The sequence below is a fragment of the Aquarana catesbeiana genome, linkage group LG02 (assembly GCF_042186555.1).
Source record: "Aquarana catesbeiana isolate 2022-GZ linkage group LG02, ASM4218655v1, whole genome shotgun sequence".
NCBI lineage: Eukaryota > Metazoa > Chordata > Amphibia > Anura > Ranidae > Aquarana > Aquarana catesbeiana.
The window spans coordinates 91,101,016-91,122,640 of NC_133325.1; the positions used below are offsets into that span (position 1 = coordinate 91,101,016).

Consider the following 21,625-nt stretch of genomic DNA (forward strand, 5'->3'; position numbering starts at 1 on the left):
TGCTGCTGCTTTTAAAATTTAACATCTAAACAGTCCGTCGGATTTACAAATACTGTATTTAAGCATATAAACTCTGTTTTGTGTTGAAAATAACTGAAATCTAAAACTCCGGTGGGTGTAACAAGATGTCCGCTTGCCCCCTTCTCACTCTATCATTACTGTGCAGGAGTGTGAGGTGTAGCAAGATGGTGGAGACGAAACGTCACTTCCTGACGAGACAGCGGCCGCTGCCGGGTGTAGCAAGATGGCCGCTGCTCCAGGGCTAGGCCAAAGCCGTGGCCTTTCCTATGGCCGAGGCAGCGGAGCGCTCCACGGATTGCGTAATGTGCCGATCCGAACAGGTTGACCCGTTCGGATCACAGATCGGCGACGATCCCTTGCACCACTAGTACACACAATCCAAAAATTCTTTTCTGCTCGAAAGTGCCTCTCAAAAAAACGCAAGTGTAAGAGCATATGCTTGTAAACTCCTGAAAAAGCCATAGTGTGCATGGACACATTAGCTAACATGGAGGGGAGTTTCCTTTCCAGAGCTCAAATAATCTCAAAATCCTGTAGGATACGCTTCTTTGAGATGCAGTGTTCATGTGCCCCAAGGCAGGCCCATACACAGTTCGAATCTTGGCTAGCTTAGCAGGCTGAAGGTACAAAGTTAAAAATCGATCAACTTGGGTACAACCAGCCTGCTGGGTTCTCTTGTAATCACTAGCAGCTGCTGTAGCCGCCTGCGATAATCACTGTCTTCTCCCGGTGAAGAAGGCTGCCTTTGCGCTGGGAGAAGACAATTGCCGATTGCCCTGTCAGCACTGCCCGCGTTTTGGGGGGGTGGGGGGGAATCATTCAAATTCCTTTCTTGCAACCAGTGGTTGCAGGAAAGAAATTTGCACCTTACATGGCCTCTGCCTTAGAGCTTTGAAGATAGACAAGTAAACCACTACAGATATACAGCATGTCCTTATTTCATGACTGAGGTTTACAACCACTTTAAAAAAGGAGAAAAGTCCAGCCTGAGCTCATTTGGCACTCCTGTGACCTGTTTTCAAAGAGCGGTCTGAAGTCCACTCTCTGCCGACGTCACAAAAATCAGTCCAGGCACCGCGTCATCCTGACTTCAGAAGTCTGGATCCGCCAGGTGCCTGGACTGATAGGCGTCTCAGTGGCCGCTCCCCGCCCCTCCATAGCGTAGCGCTCCAATGAGCGTGGAGAGCTGCTGACTGACAGGCAGCAGTTCTCCTCTCAGGCAGGTGAGAGAACCGAGCCATCAGTAGTGTTCGGTGGCTCGGTTCTCAGTAAAGAGGCGGCAGGGGACAGATGCATCGGACCGATGCTGCATCCACCTAGCTAAATAGGATTATGGGATAAAAAAATCCCATACTTCTCTTAAGCCTGTGGGCTGTATATACATAAGAAATCTGACAGATTCCTCAATCCATTCTAAACAGGCTACAGTCACTGATCAACTGACAACAATTTTCTGCCCAGCCCCTTCAATCCTCTGATTGAAGGTTGTCAAGCCGAGTGGTGCCAGCATAGCCACCCGCAGAACAAATTCGTCCTGTTCAGCCAAAATTTTATACGTGTATGGCTGCTTTAGTACCCAGTCACAGCTGTATCACAGTGAACAACTAGATCTAACAGAGCAGGTCTGCAAAGCCTGAAAAATGTATGCAGAGATAACAGTGTACATAAAGAGAAAAGCATTTGCAAAAAAGTTCTACTTTTCATAACACCCCAAAAGCCAACACTTAGGAACAGAGCAGAATGTTACAAGACAATTTGTACAGTTCCAACCTTTTCTCATGGGGTGTGTCACACCAGGCTACCTTGGCTCTGAAGCCCAAACACACACTAAATGGTAGGGAAGGTACAAGCTGTACTCTAGGTAGTAAACAACCTTCACATGATTCGAAAGTAAAAGAAAACCACTGGAACAGTTGGAAGAAAAGGTAACAAAGAATTTTTATTTTTTTGCAAACAAACATTAAAATGTTAGTAAACCCTAAGCCTCGGTTCACACCAGAGGCAACATGACTTGCAGGTCGCCTCACCGAGGTGACCTGCACACGACTGCCGGGGCGACTTGCAAAACGACTTCTGTATAGAAGTCTATGCAAGTCGCCCCCAAAGTCGTACAGGAACCTTTTTCTAAGTCGGAGCGACGCAATGGTTCCATTGTACTGAACGGGACGCTACTTGTCAGGCGACCTAGGTCGCCTGACAAGTCGTCCCAGTGTGACCCGAGGCTTACATATACCCAGTGAAGTGACTAACCTCAGCCGATACACAGATGGGAAAAAAAATAAAATCCACCTACAAATGTTGTACTTTGAATGGAAGAAGAGAAAACTACAGCTACACTTTGAGAGTTCAAAAAATAGGGGGAAAGAGCTGAAGAGATACACTGCAGAGCTCAGTGAGGAGGTCTGAGAGCTGATTGGAGGGAAGGGACACACGCCCCCTTCACACTTCTCTTGGAGTCAGGAAAACTTGTCAGAATTGACTCATGCTGATAAAGGAAGGAAGCAGCAGACAAATGACACAATGGGGGTTATTTACAAAAGGAAAATCCACTTTACACTACAAGTGCAAAAGTGCACTTGAAATTGCAGTCGCTGTAGATTCGAGGGGGACATGCAAGGAAAATAAACAGCATTTTAGCTTGCACATGATTGGATGATAAAATCAGCAGAGCTTCCCCTCAGATTTACAGAGACTGCACTTCTAAGTGCACTTTCAGTGCAATTTCAAGTGCACTTTTAGTGCAAATTGGATTTGCCTTTCGTAACAAACCACCATAGTGTTCTTCATTGAGACAAGTACACAATATAGAGGGATATGCTTTAGCCATATTTCATGTCTGAAGTTTGCAAACACTTTAAAATCTACTCATAGGTCAAGTGACAAAATGTCTAGAAATTCATGCCTGTATCGTTTGCCACTTCTAGTGGCAAACATGCAGGTGAGTTTTCTGAAATGCCTTACTGACAAAACTATACTGCATTTTGACCACTAGGTGTAGCAGACAATACAATCTCTTAGAAAAATAAAAAATAAAACCATTTTTCATTCAACTTGCACTTATGCTTTTGATATTCATGCAATAATTTACAAAGACATCCCTTAGTGTGGGCTTTTTAAAAGTTCTAGGTCAGGCAATTTCATTCTCATCACGTCTTTACTACCTAGTAAGTCACAGGCTCTGTACAAATATACATCCAATGATTCTTACCAAGAACCTAAACTCAAAATGAAGGTGTGCAGTCTAATAGGAAAGATCTACAGCCGTTAAACCCCCTTTTTTTTTGTATAAGATGAGGTCCAAACCAAGGTTAAAAGGGTTGTACAGTCAGAAGGTATTTTAAGTGTTAAGATAAAAAGCCTTCTGTGTGCAGCAGCACCTCCCCCCCGCCCCCTGTCCACGAGTGTCTCAGCCGTCCAGGACTCTTCCTCCTGATAGGCTGAGACACAGTAGCCAACCAGTAGAGAGAGGGGGTGGGGCCAAACCACAGCTCCGTGTCTGAATGGACACAGGGAGCATCAGCTCAACTTGGATGCCCTAATAGCAAGCTACTTGCTGTGGGGGCACTCAACAGGAGGGAGGGGACAGGATCACAGAAGAGGGACCCAAAAAGAGGCCACTCTGTGCAAATCCACTGCACAGAGCAGGTAAGTATAAAATGTTTGTTATTTTTATAGAAAGAAAACACAAGACTTTACAATCACTTTAAATAATGGTTCTTCTGTGAAATGGTTTTATTATCCTGTGGCCTGGTCTCAAAGTTGCTCTTCTACCAAGATAACCACCTTCACAAGAACAGAGCAGCACAAGGCATGGTAAGTCAGTAATGAAAGGATCATCTGCAGGTAGACCGCAGACAACACTGGTGACTACTGCTTTTGTGTCTTGGCCACAGCTGATTTCAGGTCCATCACCATTCCTACATGCTTGCTCCAGATGAGTGAGTATCAGGATAACAGACCCAGAGCCTGGGAGTCTATGAAAACAAGTTGACAAAGGCAGTTCCCATATTTCTCCCCTCATAGCCAGCCCCCCGCGCCCCCCCACCCCACAAACTGCTCTTGGATGTACTGTGTCTTTAAAGTAATAACTCATTCTACACCATGATGTCCTTTGAGAAACAGATGACATTTAAATGAACAAAAATAGCTTTTGCTCACAGAATGATCACAGCACTTTATGCTGACTATGCCAGGTCATAATGTATTTCTGAAGCAAGACTGGCTTTTAAAATCTTCAAATATAACATGGCGTTATGACAAGAGATTAGAAGGAAATTAGCACCTTATTAGCAGATGTGTTTAATAAACACAGTGAGGGTTGTCCTGTGGGCTGATCACAGGCCTCAAAAGACTCTTATGGCATGCAGCCTGACAGCTTCTGCTGCAGGGAATGTTTCTGAATAGGATCAGTATGGAAGAACACGCTGATCTTTGGCACTACAGGAATTCCAAATGCAGTCAGCTTCGGATGCATTTCCTGTTTTTTTTGCACAGCTTCAAATCGCACTATATTCTCAATGCATAATACAATAAAAATATATTTTCTCAAAGCTCTTGATGACCAATAAAAACTTGGTTCCACATACGTAAATGTGACCCTAGCAATACCCTACAGAGGTGACAAGACCTACGATATACTAAGGAATGTCTGCCAGCACAGGTTAAATCTAAACATTCCACAAAAACACTCTAAAGTGCATTTATACTTTTGTAGCCAAACTGGGATAGCATCTACTTTATATATCTGTTACATGTCCCCATTCACATACCAAAAAAAAAAAAAATTGCAACTTACGTGCCTTAACCGCTTCCGGACCAGCCGCCACAGTTTCACTGCGGCAGCTTGGCTCCCCTGCGCAAAACCACGCCGCACACGCTGCAAACAGCGCAGGTGCCGATGCTTGTGGCCAACGGTCGCGATGCCCGCTGGCCACAAGCAATCGTGAGCTGGAGACACAGAACAGGGACGAGTGTGTGTAAACACACACTTCCCTGTTCTGACAGAAGTGACAGATCGTGTTCCTATTAGCTAGGAACCACAATCTGTCACTTCCTGTAGTTAATCCCTCCCCCTTCAGTTAGAATCACCTTCCAGGGAACACAATTAACAACTTCACGACCCCCTAGTGTTAAGCCCTTCACTGCCAGTGACATTTTTACAGCAATCAATGCATTTTTAATCGCACTGATCGCTGTATTAATGCCAATGGTTCCAAGAGTTTCAAAATTGTCCGATGTGTCTGCCATAATGTCGCAGTCATAAAAAAAAAAACTCTTATTGCAATTTTTCTTACCAAAAATATGTAGAATACATATCGGCCTAAACTGAGGGCAAAACATTTTTTTTATATATTTTTGGGGGATATTTATTATAGCAAAAAGTAAAAAATGTGTTTTTTCTTCAAAATGGTTGCTCTTTTTTTGTTTATAGCACAAAAAATAAACGCAGTAGAGGCGCGCAAATACCACCAAAAGAAAGCTCTATTTGTGGGGGGGGGGGGGAAGGATGTCAATTTTGCTAGGGTACAGCGTCGCACGATCGCGCAATTGTCAGTTAAAGCGACGCAGTGCAGAATCGCAAAAAGTGCTCTAGTCAGGGAGTAAATTCTTCCGGGGCTGAAGTGGTTAAAGCACCCACATGCATGTGCCCTGGTATGAATGTCAGCGCTAGGTTGGTCAATATGTGTCAGCGTGCAACATGTGTAGATATACAGACAAAAAAACATTAAGTAGAGATAAATGCAGTGCTATAAATAAATCATTTCATATATCTCAAATAAGCATTGAGTTAAAAGGGAATATTAGCAATCTATACTGTGAATAAAACTGAAGTGACGTGGTATTACACTGCATACACGGTGCCAAAGATAGTCCTTTTGGCCCGGTTCACACCTATGCGTTTTTTAGAGTGTTTTCAGTTTTGCAGAAACACACTACAGTCCATTTAACATGGTATCCTATGGGTCATGTTCACATCTGCATTTTTTTTGGAAAGGTCCAGGGACTTTTTTTGGGGTTTTTGGTTCCAGGGACTTCAATGGATGAAAAACGTGTATTGAAAAACGTAAAATGCACCTGGAATATGCAAACTGCAACAGTGTGAACCAAGCCTTAAAACATAAATAGTAAAGTTTATATAAAAACAAAAAAGTAATCAACTATGTGGGAAACTCCACCTTGGTGTTCTTGCCTTAAAAACAGAGTGCAAACTCACCACAACCAATAGCGGTCTAACATATAGAACAGCAAATCTCTTTACTCTCTGTTCCTTCTTCACAAGGGATGCATGCAGCATTCACTGGATATGACTTTTCCTCCGATATTGTACATGGGTATCAAAGAGAAAACTCACTTGCATCCATCCTAAACAGTGAATCACCAATGCCAATGAGAAAAAGGCTTAGGTGGTCCAGGTGGGAGGTGGTTGCCCCCCCCCCCATTACTCGCCCTGCCAAGCTGCATGTTTGGATAAGGGTCTGGAATGGATTAAAAAGAGAGGACCCCCAAGCCATTGGTTTTAAATTTTAGTGTGGGGTTCCCCTCAAAATCCATACTGGACCTAAGGACCTGATATGGACAGGGTGCACCGTCCCAAGCTGTTTTCCTTCCAAGTACCGTATTTATTAGCGTATAACATGCATCCCAAGTTTAGGAGGGCATTTTAAGGGGAAAAAAAAAAAAAAAACTTTTAGGCGGGAAGTTAAGGAAAAAAACTTACATTTAAATGCCCATCAATGCAGCCTTATCGGTGTCCATCTGCAGCCTTGTCCATCATTGCAGAATGATCAGTGGCCATTTGCAGCATGTAACTGTTTAAATTTTCCGCCGCCGAGATAGACCGAGCCTGTGTACTTGGCTCCTCTTGGCTTGTCTCGCAGTCCCGCCCAGCTCCTATGATGGACATAACACAAGTCCAATGGCGGGAATGGGCAGGACTGCGAGCGGAGCCGAGTACACAGTACACTCGGCTCGGTCTTTTTCAGCAGCGCTCGCTCCTCATCCTCTCAGAAGACAGCAGGGAGGCAGGACGGCGTGACTGCGAGTGGAGCCGAGCACTCTGTCTTTTTTGGGCTCACAGACAGTGGGGTTTGGCATATAACACGCACCCACGATTTTCCCGATTTTAAGGGGGGGGGGAAAAAGTGTGTGTTATACGCTGATAAATACGGTATTTATTGTCGGCAATTCTTTACACTGATGAGTCAGTCATTCGTTGTTAAGGACACGGCAGCTGGCTTGTAAGCTCGTTCCTGAATAACAGGTTGATAAGGATGTCAGTGGCCGTCCTGGGCTTTGGGCGGGTATATCTGAATGATGCCTGTAGTTACAGACATCATTCAGATATTGCCGGTTTTAGCCATGGAATCTCTATACCATAGGAACGATCATAGCGGCCGTTCCGCCGCTTGATCGTTCCTATGGGAGGCGAGAGGGGACGCCCCCCCCCCCGCCGGTGCTTGCTCCGACTCACCGTTGCGATCGGTGAGGCGGAGAGCGGATCCGCCGGCGCCGGATGTAGATCAGAGATTTCCGGCGGACCAGATGGTCGCCGGAGTCTCTATGATCATCGGAGGCCGGGCGCGATGTTATGACATCACGCCCGGCCTCTCCATTCAAAAAAACGGCGCCGCTTCGGCTGGGAAGCGGTGATAGTTTTATTTTTTTTTTTTTATTTCAGGCTTCCCAGCCTAGTGGTGAGATATGGGGTCTTATTGACCCCATATCTCACTATTAAGAGGACCGGTCATGTTATATTCCTATTACAAGGGATTTTTTCAAAAAAGTGTCAAAACAAAAACAACAAAATATAATTATCAATAAAAAAAAAAAAAAAAATTTTTAAAGCGCCGCTGTCCCCGTGTGCTCGCACGCAGAAGCGAACGCATACGTAAGTCCCGCCCACATACGAAAATGGTGTTCAGACCATACATGTGAGGTATCGCCGCGAACGTTGGAGCGAGAGCAATCATTTTGTCACTAGACCTCCTCTGTAACTCAAAACATGTAACCAGTAAAAAAATTTCAAGTGTCGCCTATGGGGATTTTTAAGTACCGAACATTGGCGCCATTCTACGAGCGTGTGCAATTTTGAAGCGTGACATGTTAGGTATCTATTTACTCGGCGTAACTTCATCTTTCACAATATGCAAAAACATTGGGCTAACTTTACAGTTTTGCTTTTTTTTTTTTTAAACACAAAACTGTTTTTCCCCCCAAAAAAAACGCATTCGAAAAATCCCTGCACAAATACTGTGTGAGATAAAAAGTTGTAACAACCGCCATCTCTAGGGTTTTTGCTAAAAAAAACATATAATGTTTGGGGGTTCTATGTAATTTTCTAGCAAAAAAAATATGATTTTTACAGGAGGAGAGAAATGTCAGAATTGGCCTGGTAAGGAAGTGGTTAAGCTAGTGTGCATGGAGCCTAAGACATTTCCAGAAATATTGAGCTGCAAAAATTATGTAGAGACATACAATGCTTATCAACTGACTGTCAGCTGGAGCCTCAATCAAAATTCTTAGTGTGAGGGTTGCAGGAGGCTCACAAAACACCAGTTTGACATGCTTGCTTTTAAAAATCCATCTACTGAAAACTGATATTCAGCTTCGGAGAGATGCTAGCAGACAATCTCCCACGAGCTTCTCATGGGGCCTCTAACAGGGAGGACAGGAACTCTAGATGAAATAGCTCACCCCAGAAGGTCCCAGCAGATGTAAAGAGTGGGTGCCTGCCCATAACCTACACCAGTTTTAATGAGCTTTAAAAATAAACCAATGATAAGAGAAAGACTGGCTATAACCATCCGGTTAGTGCTATTTAGCAAACTATTTAGCTGAACAAAACCAGCAGTTTAGAACCAGTGTTCCCCCGGCAACACAAAGCACCAGAAGTTGGGATCCCTATGTATAACCTTTAGCATACTAGATATATGGCTCCAGAAGCACATCGTTTTAGATAATCATACCGGTGATGTACCGACTAGAGTGTTGTTTCGAGCATATATCCAAAGATACAAAAGGGTAGGCCCTGTAATACATATCAAAAATACACTGCAATGCATGAATGAGTTTTGGGAGGGAAAAAAAAAAAAAAAAAACCACAACACCACACCCCACTACACTTAACTTCCAACCCAAACATTTCTCACTCAAAATGTTTTCTAGTTTTTCCCTGATGGGTTAACACTTGTGCGATCAGACAATACATTGCTGTGCAGATCACATGGGATGTCTGTGCGACGCAAATTCAGCCATACAAACTGTGTGGCTGAAATCGCACCCGAACCAAAATGGTGCGGGACCCTTTTTTGATCCGCACTGGAATTGGATCGCATGAGTGTTAGGGTTCCTGCACCATTTGACAGTTCGCACTGCAAACTGATCTGGGGTGTCATGAACTTTACATTGACACTGACAGCAGTTCACAGAGGGCAGTGTGAACCAGTGTACAATTTAAGTGTCATGTGGGAACCAGCACTGAATCGCATGGTTTCCCACATCGCACCAGTGTGAACCCAGCCTCAAGGTGGATAAAGGAATCCTGCCTACATTCTGCCAGCAGGGCTTCTCCGCTGTCAGAATACACTGATAGAGGCACTGCAGAAGATCGGCTTACTAGATAGACTCCTCTCAAACAGGAACTGCCATAGATGGATTGAAATTTGGCCAGTCCCTGCTAAACTTCAATCTATTTAATTAAATAGTTAGTGAGGGGAAAAAAGTATTTGACCCCTTGATTTTGTACGGTTGCACACTGACAAATGATCAGTTGATAAATTTTAATGGTAGGTTTATTTTAACAGTGAGACAGAACAACAAAAATCCAGAAAAACGCATTTCAAAAGTTATAAATTGATTTGCATTTTAAATGAGTGAAATCATTATTGGACCCCTGCGCAAAACATGACTTAGTACCAGTGTTAATTTCGTCGACTAAAACATTTTAGTCAACTAAAATACGACTAAAATAACTGAGATGACTAAAATACGACTAAAACTAAAATGTCATTTTAGTCAAAAGACTAAAACTAAATTGAAAGTGGACTTCAAAATTAACATTGGTCTGTAGTGCATGTTCATACCTCAATGCCATAATAGATAACAGATTAGATGTTTCACTCCAGCAGTATATAATGAGTTTGGAAATTGTAGAGAAATGTTAACTAATGCATTATAATTTAATTACACCTATTAGATTTTAGACAACTAAAATGTACTGGAGATTTAGTCGACTAAATAAGACTAAAACAATTGCAGAAGACTAAAATGGGACTAAAACTAAAATGCCATTTTAGTCCTAAGACTAAAACTAAATCAAAATTTGCTGCCAAAATTAACACTGCTTAGTACTTGGTGGCATAAACCCTTGTTGGCAATCACAAAGGTCAGAAGTTTCTTGTAGTTGGCCACCAAGTTTGCACACATCTCAGGAGGGATTTTGTCCCACTCCTCTTTGCAGATCCTCTCCAAGTCATTAAAAGGAGAAGTATAGCCAAAGCTTGTTTACGTCTATGGATCACAGGCATGCAATTTGTTTTGCACTCCTGTTACCCGTTTTCAGCAGAGGGCAGGCTGAAGTCACAGAAGTCGGTCCAGGCACCGCGTCAATGGAAGTCAGGATCCGCCAGGTGTCTGGACTAACACCCGGCACAGCCTCTCAGCGAGCCGCCAAGAGCCTGAGCCAGGCCCCCCCCCCCCACAGCCCAGTGCTCCAGTGTGCGAGATGTGACTGACAGTCTGCAGCTCGGGGAACTGTCAGAACCAAGCGATTGTCAGTGTTCGATCGCTCGGTTCTCAATGCAGATGCGCCAGGGGACAGATGCTGCATCAACCCAAGTATGAATCTGCAAAAAAGCCCAAACCCATACTTCTCTTTTAAAGGTTTCAAGGCTGATGTTCAATAATGCAAACCTTCAGCTTTCTTCACATATTTTCCATGGGATTAAGGTCTGGAGAGTGGCTAGGCAACTCCAGGACCTTAACGTGCTTCTAGAGCCACTCCTTTGTTGCCTTGACCATGTGTTTTGTGTCATTGTCATGCTGGAATACCCATTTACGACCCATTTTCAATGTCCTGGCTGAGGGCATTGACGGTGCATGGCCTCGTCCACTGTCCCCTTATCAAAAACACTCTCAAAGCATGTTTCCACTTCCATGCTTGACGGTGAGGATGGTGTTCTTGGGGTCATAGGCAGCATTCCTCCTCCAAACACAGCAAGTTGAGTAGATGCCAAAGAGCTTGATTTTGGTCTCATCTGACCACAACACTTTCACCCAGTTCTCCTCTGAATCATTCAGATGTTTATTAGCAAACTTCAGACAAGCCTGTACATGTGCTCTTGAGCAGGGGGAACTTGCAGGCGCTGCAGGATTTCAGTTCTTCACGGCGTAGTGCGTTATCAATTGTTTTCTTGGCGACTATGGTGCCAGTTGCCTTGAGATCATTGACAAGAATCTCCCATGTAGTTCTGGGCACATTCCTCACCGTTCTCATGATCAATGAAACTCCATGAGTTGAGATCTTGCATGGAGCCCCAGATGGAGGGAGATTGATAGTTTTTTGTTTCTTCCATCTGGGAATATTCGCACCAACTGTTGTCACCCTCTCACCAAGCTGCTTGGTGATGGTCTTATAGCCCATTCCAGCCTTGTGTAGGTCTACAATCTTGTCCCCGAAATCCTTGACCAGCTCTTTGGGCTTGGCCATGGAGGAGAGATTAGAATCTGATTGATTCTGTGGACAGGTGTCTTTTATACAGGCAACAAGCTGAGATTAGGAGCACTCCCTTTGAGTGCTCGTTACTTGTAAAGATGACACCTGGGAGCCAGAAATCTTGCCAAATGATAGATCAAATATTTCACTCATTAAAATGCAAATCAATTTATTTTACTTTTTAAATGAGTTTGGACTTGTGTTATACTATCTTACTGTTAAAACAAACCTACCATTAAAATTATAGACTGATCATTTGTCAGTGGGCAAACGTACAAAATGAGCAGGGGATCAAATACTTTTCCCTCACTGTACACTATAAATCAAACAGAAAACTTGTCACATGGAATCCAACAGATCCAAATAACACAGCAATCACAGGTCAATTGGCTTTAGTATAAATCACACAAATAGGAAACACAAAGACACTGAATTTCAAAAGAGCCAACTTCCCTAAACTATGAACCTTACTAGAAAATATAAATTGCGATACAATCTTAGAAACAAAGAACACAGAGGAGAGATGGGTCCGCTTTAAGAGCATATTAAATAAGGGCATTAGACAGTGCATCCCATTGGGAAATAAATTTAAAAGAGCAAACAAAAGTCCTGGATGGCTTAACTCCGATGTAAAAATACATATAAAAGCAAAAGAAGTCTTCAAAAAAAATACAAGGCTGAGGGATCATCATCAGCATTCAGAATTTACAAGGTGCAATAAAGGCGGCCAAGATAGAACACGAAGTGAAGGAGAGCAAAAAAAAAAAAATCCCAAGAAATTCTTTAAGTACAAAAACAGTAAAAAAGGGAGGACAGACCATATAGGCCCCATAAAGAATGAGGAAGGACATCTGGTTACAAAGAATGGGGAGATGGTGAAGGTATTGAATTTCTTCTTCTCCTCAGTCTTCACAAGGGAATCGGGGGGCTTCAGTAACCAAAACTGCAGTGTTTGTCCTCATGACACATCACAGGAAGCACCCTCATAGCCAACAGAGGAAAGAATTAGAAACAGACTTGGGAGACTTAAACATTAATAAATCACCGGAACCAGATGGCTTGCACTCGAGGGTACTTAGGGAACTCAATCAAGCAATTGCCAGACCATTGTTCCTAATTTTTGCTGACAGTCTACTGACTGGAATGCTATCAGCAGATTGGAGAAAAGCCAATGTAGCACCAATATTTAAAAAGGGCCCAAAATACACCCTTGGGAATTACAGACCAGTTAGCCTAACATCAATAGTATGCAAGCTCTTGGAGGGGGTGCTAAGGGACTATATACAAAAGATTTTAGTAACGAGAACGGTATCATTAGCAGTAATCAGCATGGATTCATGAAGCATTGTTCTTGCCAAACCAATCTATTAACCTTCTATGAGGTGGCGAGCTGCCATCTAGATAAAGGAAGGCCCGTAGATGTGGTGTATCTGGATTTTGCAAAAGCATTTGACACAGTTCCCCATAAACGTTTACTGTACGAAATAAGGTCCGTTGGCATGGACCATAGGATGAGTACATGGATTGAAAACTGGCTACAAGGGCGAGTTCAGAGGGTGGGGATAAATGGGAAGTACTCGGAATGGTCAGGGGTGGGCAGTGGGGGTGCCCCCCAGGGGTTCTGTGCTGGGACCTATCCTGTTTAATTTGTTCATAAATGACCTGGAGAATGGAGTAAATAGTTCAAATCTCTGTATTTGCGGACGATACTAAGCTAAGCAGGGCAATAACTTTTCCGCAGGATGTGGAAACCTTGCAAGAAGATCTGAACAAATAGGGTGTGCAACTACATGGAAAATGAGGTTTAATGTAGAAAAATGTAAAATAATGAATTTGGGTGGCAAAAATATAAATGCAATCTACTCACTAGGGGTGAACCTCTGGGGGAATCTAGGATGGAAAAGGACCTGGGGGTCCTAGTAGATAGGCTCAGCAATGACATGCAATGCCAAGCTGCTAACAAAAGCAAACAGAATATTGGCATGCATTAAAAAGGGGATCAACTCCAGAGATAAAATGATAATTCTCCCGCTCTACAAGACTCTGGTCCGGCTGCACCTAGCGTATGCTGTCCAGCTCTGGGCACCAGTCCTCAGGAAGGATGTGCTGGAAATGGAGCGAATACAGAGAAGGGCTACAAAGGGTCTGGGAGGATATTAGTTATAGATTATTAGAAAGGTTGTGAGCACTGAACTTATTCTCTCCGGAGAAGAGACACTTGAAAGGGGATAGGAGTTCAATTTATAAATACCTTACTGGTGACCCCACAATAGGGATAAAACTTTTTTGCGGAAGGGAGTTTAACAAGACACGTGGCCACTCATTAAAAGAAGAAAATAGGTTTAACCTTAAACTACGTAGAGGGTACTTTACTGTAAGAGCAGCAAGGATGTGGAATTCCCTTCCATAGGCAGTGGTTTCAGCAGGGTGGGAGGGGGGGTTGGGATCAATAATTTTTTTAAAAACTATTAGCTAAGCACCTTAACTACCACAACATACAGGGATATACAATACTGACATATAATTACACACACACACATTGGACTTGTGTCTTTTTTCAAGCTCACCTACTATGTAACACATTTGTGGATAGTACACCTAGCAAGAGGAAGCATTTTATTTTTGCACCCAATAACAGTATGCAATCCAGAATTAGAACTGCACAGATCGCTGTCTGGGCTATAAATAGGTAATCATATCACTTTTCTTCTATGTACTAACGTCATGAGTTTGAGAAGTTACTTTAATTACTTAGACAGACGTGGGCCAAATCATCTCAAATGAGATCAGAGATTTCCTTTGTGGCATGATGCAAACACAGGTCCATTGTTTTTTTTTTAATTTACAAAATGGTAAACAAAAACAGCAATGTCTAAAAAGTATTGATGAGCCCATACTGAGTATTTAAGAACAAGAGTACTTGTGAAGATGCTCCCGATACCCGAAACCGATACCTTTGCGGTGCAATTTGCATCCATACAAAACGAATGGGCGCAAATCACACTGCAAAGAATTGCAATCGGTTTGAACAGGAATGCGGTAATATTCCTGTCCGAATCGCGTGCGGTTCCCCCCACCGCTCCTGTGTGAACCCAGGCTTGTCATAAGAATTTTGAGCCCAAGTTCACACAGGAGAGGGAATCCTCCCTGGTTACACCTAGAGATGTGAAGGACTGGGAAAAAAAAAAAAAAACGGAAAACGGGGGGGGGGGGGGGAGGCTTATTTTTTCCCCTAAAGGCCTTTTTGTTTTTTTCCAAAGAATTGAAAAAAGAAAAAAAAAAAAAATAATTGTGGAATATTTTAATTTAACATGATGAATAAAATATTTTAAGACAGGGTGTTCAAATATTTTCCAAAAAATGTATGATGTCAGAAGCTACAGAAGCAGAGACGGATACTGACAATTTCAGCTCAGAAAATGATTCTGATTAAATGTCCATTGAAACTTAGTCCCACTCTCTTAACACTTCCCCCATCTTCAATTCTTTTTATGAGAATGGGGTTTTTAAAATTGTTTTGTGGAAGCTTTTTGGTTGTTCCCCATAAACTAGTAAGCAGTTCAGGAGATTGTTGCCCCCCTTGTTACAAATATTATAAAAAAGTAAATTCTGTCTGTGATAATTGTTTGGCTACACTATATTTTTAATATGCTAGTTGTGATAATTTTATGCCAAGTCAAATTGTCTATTTGTCATATTTTATGTTCCTAAAGTAACAGAATGACTTTCAATCTTAAAAAGACAAAAAAGTGCTAATGTAGCATTTTTTTCAATTATACCGAAAATTTCCGTTTCCCCCGATATCCCCCCCCCCCCAAAAAAAACGGGTTTTTTTCCGAGCTTCAAAATTTCCGGAAATGTAACATCTCTAGTTACACCAGCTATGGGCGCCTACTATGGCTTTGTTCCCCACATCTCCAGCAGCTCTCTCCCACCAGCCTCCAGAATTCGATTCATCCACTGGACACCCCCCCCCCCCCCCCCTCCACTTACAATCCCTGTAGCCCGTACTGCAAGGAGAGAAAACCACTGGGATTTCAAGTCCCCAGAACGTGAAGCGGCTTTTCAGCGTCTGACAGCGGGGGAATCGCGGCAATCTGGTACACTGGGAGGGGGGTCCACTGGAGGTCATGCAGGGAGGTTTCCTGCACCGCTCCTGTGTGAACTCAAAATCACTATGACAAGCCTGGGTTCACACAGGAGCAGTGCGGGAAAGGGCATGCGATTCAGACAGGAAACACTGCATTCCTGTACAAATTGTATGCAATTCTTTGCACTGCAATTTGCACCCATTAATTTTGTATGGACGCAAATCGTACCGCAACGTATCGGTACTTGGTATGGATGAGTACTTGACCGAAAGTATCAGTACTCATTACTTGCTGATAAAACAAAAATAAAAGGGCATTGATGCATCCCCATCTAAAAATAAATATGGAGCAGATTACAGGTCTGTCTGAAGTTAAACAATGTATATTTTTACAATTATTTTTAGATAAGCAAAGATCAACTTGATGTAAACCTCAAGTCAATGATTTAAAGTAGAACAAAAACAAAAAGTTTATCCTTTTTTAGGTTTTGGACATTGTGGAGAGGGATAAGAAAAGCTGTCAGTTTTTAGTGCTCCCCCCCCCCCATTTGTCCTGTTTACTATTATGATTGAAAGCAAAAGAAAAAAATTCCAAATTTTAGGTTGGTCCCAGAAAAGTAAGACTGCTTTCACACTGAGGCACTTTGCAGGCAATAAAGTGCTAAAAATAGCGCCTGCAGAGCACCCTGAAAGAGCCGCTCAATTCACTCCAGTGTGAAAGCCCCAAGGCCTTTCACACTGCTTGCAGGATGGTCAAAAAAGTCCTGCAAGCCGCATCTTTGGAGCGCTGTAGGAGCGGTGTATTTACCGCTCCTAAAGCACCCCTTCCCATTGAAAACAATGGGGCAGCGCTGCAAACACGCCGGCAAAGCACTGCTGCAGCGGCGCATTGCGGGCAGTTTTAACCCTTATTCGGCCGCTAGCGGGGGTTAAAACCACCCTAGCGGCCAAATAGTGCCGCTAAAACAACGGTAAAATGGCACCAAATATAGCACCGCTTTACCGCCAGCCTCAGTGTGAAAGTAGCCTAATAGAGGGGAAATCTTAAAATGGGGACACTAGTCCTGATGACCTGGGGGTCCCAAGAGATTCCCTTAATTTGCAGGGATTTTCTCACTTCCTGTTTGGGTATAGGACTGGGTAAAGGAAAATCTCCCCAATGGGACACAGATGGCAAAAAAAAAAAAAAAAAAAAAACACCCCTTACAGGCGTTATAACTCTCCCTTACTCGGCTATAGTTCTTTATTCAGTAAAGCAAAACTGTATACAGATATAGATTAGAAACGAGAGAGAGAGAGAGAGAGAGAGAGAGAGAGAGAGAGAGAGAGAGAGAGATATCATCTCTATATATCACATACACACAGTGGCAGCAATTTTTGCTCATTATATACAGGCTCCTTCCTGTTTTGTAAGGCCCCACGTACACATGGACTCTTCTAAACATCTTTCTCCTGGCAGAAGAAAAACTGCGTTTTTTTTCAAACGTGTTCAGACACGGCAAGCGTTTGGGCATTCAATTGACCAAAATATTAAATTCATTCTGCCAGTTGAAATGAAGAAATGCACAAGTTGGCCATTTTTTCTACGCAAACACTCCTAGAGCAAATTCAGTGCGTTCAGATTTCTTCCCCTAAAAAAGCTCCTGCATGTAAATGCATATGCGTGCATGGACACACAAGCTAAGAACGGGGTGTTTAAAAGCAGAAAAGGAAAAAAGGAAAAAAAAAAAAAAAAAAAAAAAAAAAAAAAAAAACACACAGGCATTTGGCTGCAGTGTACATGCTACTCACCAGTTGCACTTTACCTCAAATACCCATTGTAGTCAATGTGTGAGCCAAAAAAAAAAAAAAAAAAAGGCCCCCCCCAGCAGATACCTGGAGCAGAGTGATGAAGATTAACCTATGTATCACAAGATTTAAAGGCCTTATACTACTCACCAATTTGTTTTACCTCCAAGACCCATTGTAGTCAGAGTCAGACACAAAAAATAAAAAAAATAAAAAAAAGTGAGGCGAGGCAGGAATCAGAACGCCTGCCTTTACAAAAACATGAACTTTAATGGCATCCCAAGCTTAGTCTGTAGGGTTCAATATTGCGTTGGCCCACCCTTTTCTATAACAGCTTCAACTCTTCTGCTGGGAATTCTGTCCACAAGGTTTAGGAGTGTGTATGTGGGGCTGTAAGCCAGACCTTCTCCTCCACATCAGTGCCTGACCTCACAAATGTGCTTCTGGAAGAATGGTCAAACATTCCCACATAGACACACTCCTACACCTTATGGAAAGCCTTCCCAGAAGATTTGAAGCTGTTATAGCTGCAAAGGGTGGGCCAACTCAACATTGAACCCTACAGACTAAGACTGGGATGCCATTAAAGTTTGTGCGTGTAAAGGCAAGTGTCCCAATACTTTTGACAATATACTGTATGTATCACAATATTTAAAGAAAACCTGTACTAAAAGATATGGGAGCTGCCATTACTGACCTCCTACTAGGGCTGAGAGATTTCCCCCCCCAAAAAAAATCTGCAATTTTTTTTTTATAAAAAACTCGATTCACGATTCGAATCCGATTTTTTTTTTTTATTATATTAAAGTGCATCAACAAACAAAATTTCAAAAAAAAATTTAAGTGCATTTTAAACATTCTTTGCAAGGAAAATGTACCTATCAACAACAGCAGGTTGAGGCAAGCTCGGTGGTGACAGGTGACAATATATCCCCACAAAACAAAAAATCCTGAGGTAACTGACTCTAAGTCAAGACTGGCCATACTTAGTTACCTATAGATTATCTGCAGATTTCTATGGTCAGGTCAGATGGAAAAAGTGGAACAGATTCCTCCATCTATGCTGAACTGTGTGGATGGAAGAATCTATCTCCCACTGGCCCAAGCTTCCATATCTTGCGCTCGTCGGCCCCGCTGGCTCTCACAATACCTGAACATTTGGGTGCAGGCATTGTTTAGGTAGAGAATCCAACGGGGCTGACTAGCATGATACTTAAGCTTGGCCCAGTGAGATTTCCTCCATCCACACAGTGTAGCGTACATTACAATACATGAATACATGGAGAAATCTGTTGCACTTTTTCCATCTAACCAGGTAATTGAGAAATAATTTACTACTGTATACTGACACACTACTACATCACCGTATATACTGACACACTACATCACCGTATATACTGACACACTACATCACTATATACTGACGTAGTGTGTCAGTATTCAGTGATGTAGCATGTCAATATATACAGTGATGAGCACATTGCCGTGTGATGTCATATGGGGGTATTGTCATATATTGAGCACAGTGCTGTGTAATGAAATTTAAGAAGGGTGAATATATGGAATGGGATGTGATGTGACTTCTCTCCTCTGAGGTATTATTCTTTCTGGCAGTGATCTCATGGCTATCAGACAGTATCTCATGAAATACACCATACAGGCAGCTCTGACTCACCCTCCCTTCTCTCTCTCTGCAGCCCGGGAATGTCCCTGTGATCCCCCCACCCCCTCCTCCTTCTGATATCACAGCCCTCCAATACACAGCAGTGTTCCACCAACAGCCTCGCCCACTACCCCGCCTACACACCCACCCACGCACAACGTCGGGCCTCGCGGACTAGGCCGAAGCCGCGGCCTCGCCTGAAAAATCATGCCCGCAGCTCCTCAGGCCCGGCGCGGTGCTGTTAAAAAAAAAAAAAAAAAAAAAAAATCGATTTGAAGAAGATTTGAATCGATTTGACCTCTCAACTCGATTCAAATCAATTTTTTTCCCAGCCCTACCTCCTACCTAAGAATACCAATGACATGACTTTCACTAACTGAGTCACTGTCTTGGGACAAGTGTACACAGTTTGATCGGTTTATTGGTTGCAAGTTTGTGCCTCTATTGCTGAACCAATGGTTTCAGTACTTCTTGCCAGGCAACCAAAATTTTTACATGTCAGCAAAGAAAGCCTCCATACACTCTCAGCACAGGTTTTCTTTAACACAGGTCAGTACCACCTTTGACGGTGTTTAACACTTCCCACCCGAGCCAATTCTGACATTTGCGTGTGGTACTTGCGTATGCGTTCATGCACAAGCACCAGGGGATGGGGGCACTTTAAATGTTTTATTATTTATTTTATTCAAAACTGGGGTTTCTGGCATTCAGCCACAGGAGGCAGCCCCATTGAAAGCAATGGGAGGCTGCCAGCTCTCGCAGTTAACTGCAGCCACTCACATGTAATCGCTGCATAAGCGAGTGACTGCAATTAGCTGTGTTAATCAGCAGCCTCCCATTGCTTCCAATGGGGGTTGCCTCCACAGCTAATCACTGGAAACGCACTGGGGTTCTTACATGCAATCCATGTCGGCTGCATTTGCAGGTGTGAATGCACCCTTAAAGCTGATGTAAACCCTCACATTACACCCAGTCTCAGATGATACACAGATGAAACAAATCCTTCTACATAAGTTTTACATGTATATCTGCTGTCTTCAGCTTTATACATCCTTTAGAAAGTAATCATCACGTTAGAGATTTTCTCTTCCTGTTCCTGTAGATTATTGGCAAACAGAAAATACAGCTGATTGGAGGAAAAGCACACACCCCCAACTCTACATTGGCAAAGGAAGGACGTAATGTGCAGAGCTCCGCTGTGAGAAGCCAATTTATAGCAACCTCCACAACACAAAATTTCAGGCGGCTTTTATTTCCCATCTCGGAGAACTTGTCAGAAGTTATCAGGCTGATAACAGGGCTACAGAGCAGGAGAAAGCCACAGGAATCAGTGCTTTGGGGAGATACAAGAAAACACTACAGATATATATGCCCAGCTCAAATTTCATAAAATCAGGTTAACATCCACTTTAAAGAAAAAAAAAAAAAAAAAAAAAAAAAAAAAAAAAAACACCACACCCCATACATGCAGCATTTTCGGTAAAATAGCACATCACAATACGTTATAGTGTGATGCAGCACAGCTGTATTGGCAGCTAACATGCAATTCTAAAATGACTGGCAATACATTCTGTACATTTACAAAAGCATTCTGCCTTGGCTTCACAAAATTAGAATCTTATTGAACGATTACTCTCCAAACTAGCATGAGTCACATGAGACCAGATTGTGGTCATGCTGACTCCGCTGTGACCTCAGTTTTTTTGCTCTTAACGGGATGTGTCAAATCCAAGTGAAGTCATGCTATAGATCTGCATTAGCAAATGAAAGCATTAGGTAGCATATAGCTAATTAGATATTTCTTTGCTAGGAAGTATTGTAATCTGGGACATTAGTTAATTGCCTGTGTAGATTTGAAATTTTATGGGAGTCAGCAGAAGCAGGATATAATGGAGAAGGCCAGGAAGCTGAAAAATAAACTGCACACTCAGACTGCGGGACCGTAAAGGGACGAGGATTAGGATTTTATTTGGAATTGTTCAGAAAGATTTCATTCAGTTTTATTATGTGCAGGTTTAGCAGCATTTCCTTATTCAGCATTCCAATACAAACCCTGCACAGAAGCATAAAAAAAATTATAGGAAGAGGACCTGTCATTAACCCAATGATGGCATTGTCTGATTCTTTGTAATAACATTCGATCTAGTAAAGACAAATCTTTCCACATTCTAAAGCTGGCTAACACTTAGCTGATGTCATTCATCCAAATGAAGTTATGACAGCAGGATCTGCCACTGTTAGAATAATCTGATCAGCAGCCGCAGAGCAACAAAAGTCTTCCAGCATGTCTCTTCAACAGAAAACAAACAATCGACTTCTGTCAAGCAGAAAGGGCATTCACACACAGATT

At 42.7% G+C, this 21,625-nt stretch overlaps 1 protein-coding gene across 2 annotated transcripts in view; it reads right to left on the reverse strand.

Moving 5' to 3' along the window:
• The window catches only part of KPNA3 (karyopherin subunit alpha 3), a 97,855-nt gene that overhangs the window by 57,684 nt on the left and 18,546 nt on the right, over positions 1 to 21,625 (reverse strand). The window lies entirely within an intron of this gene.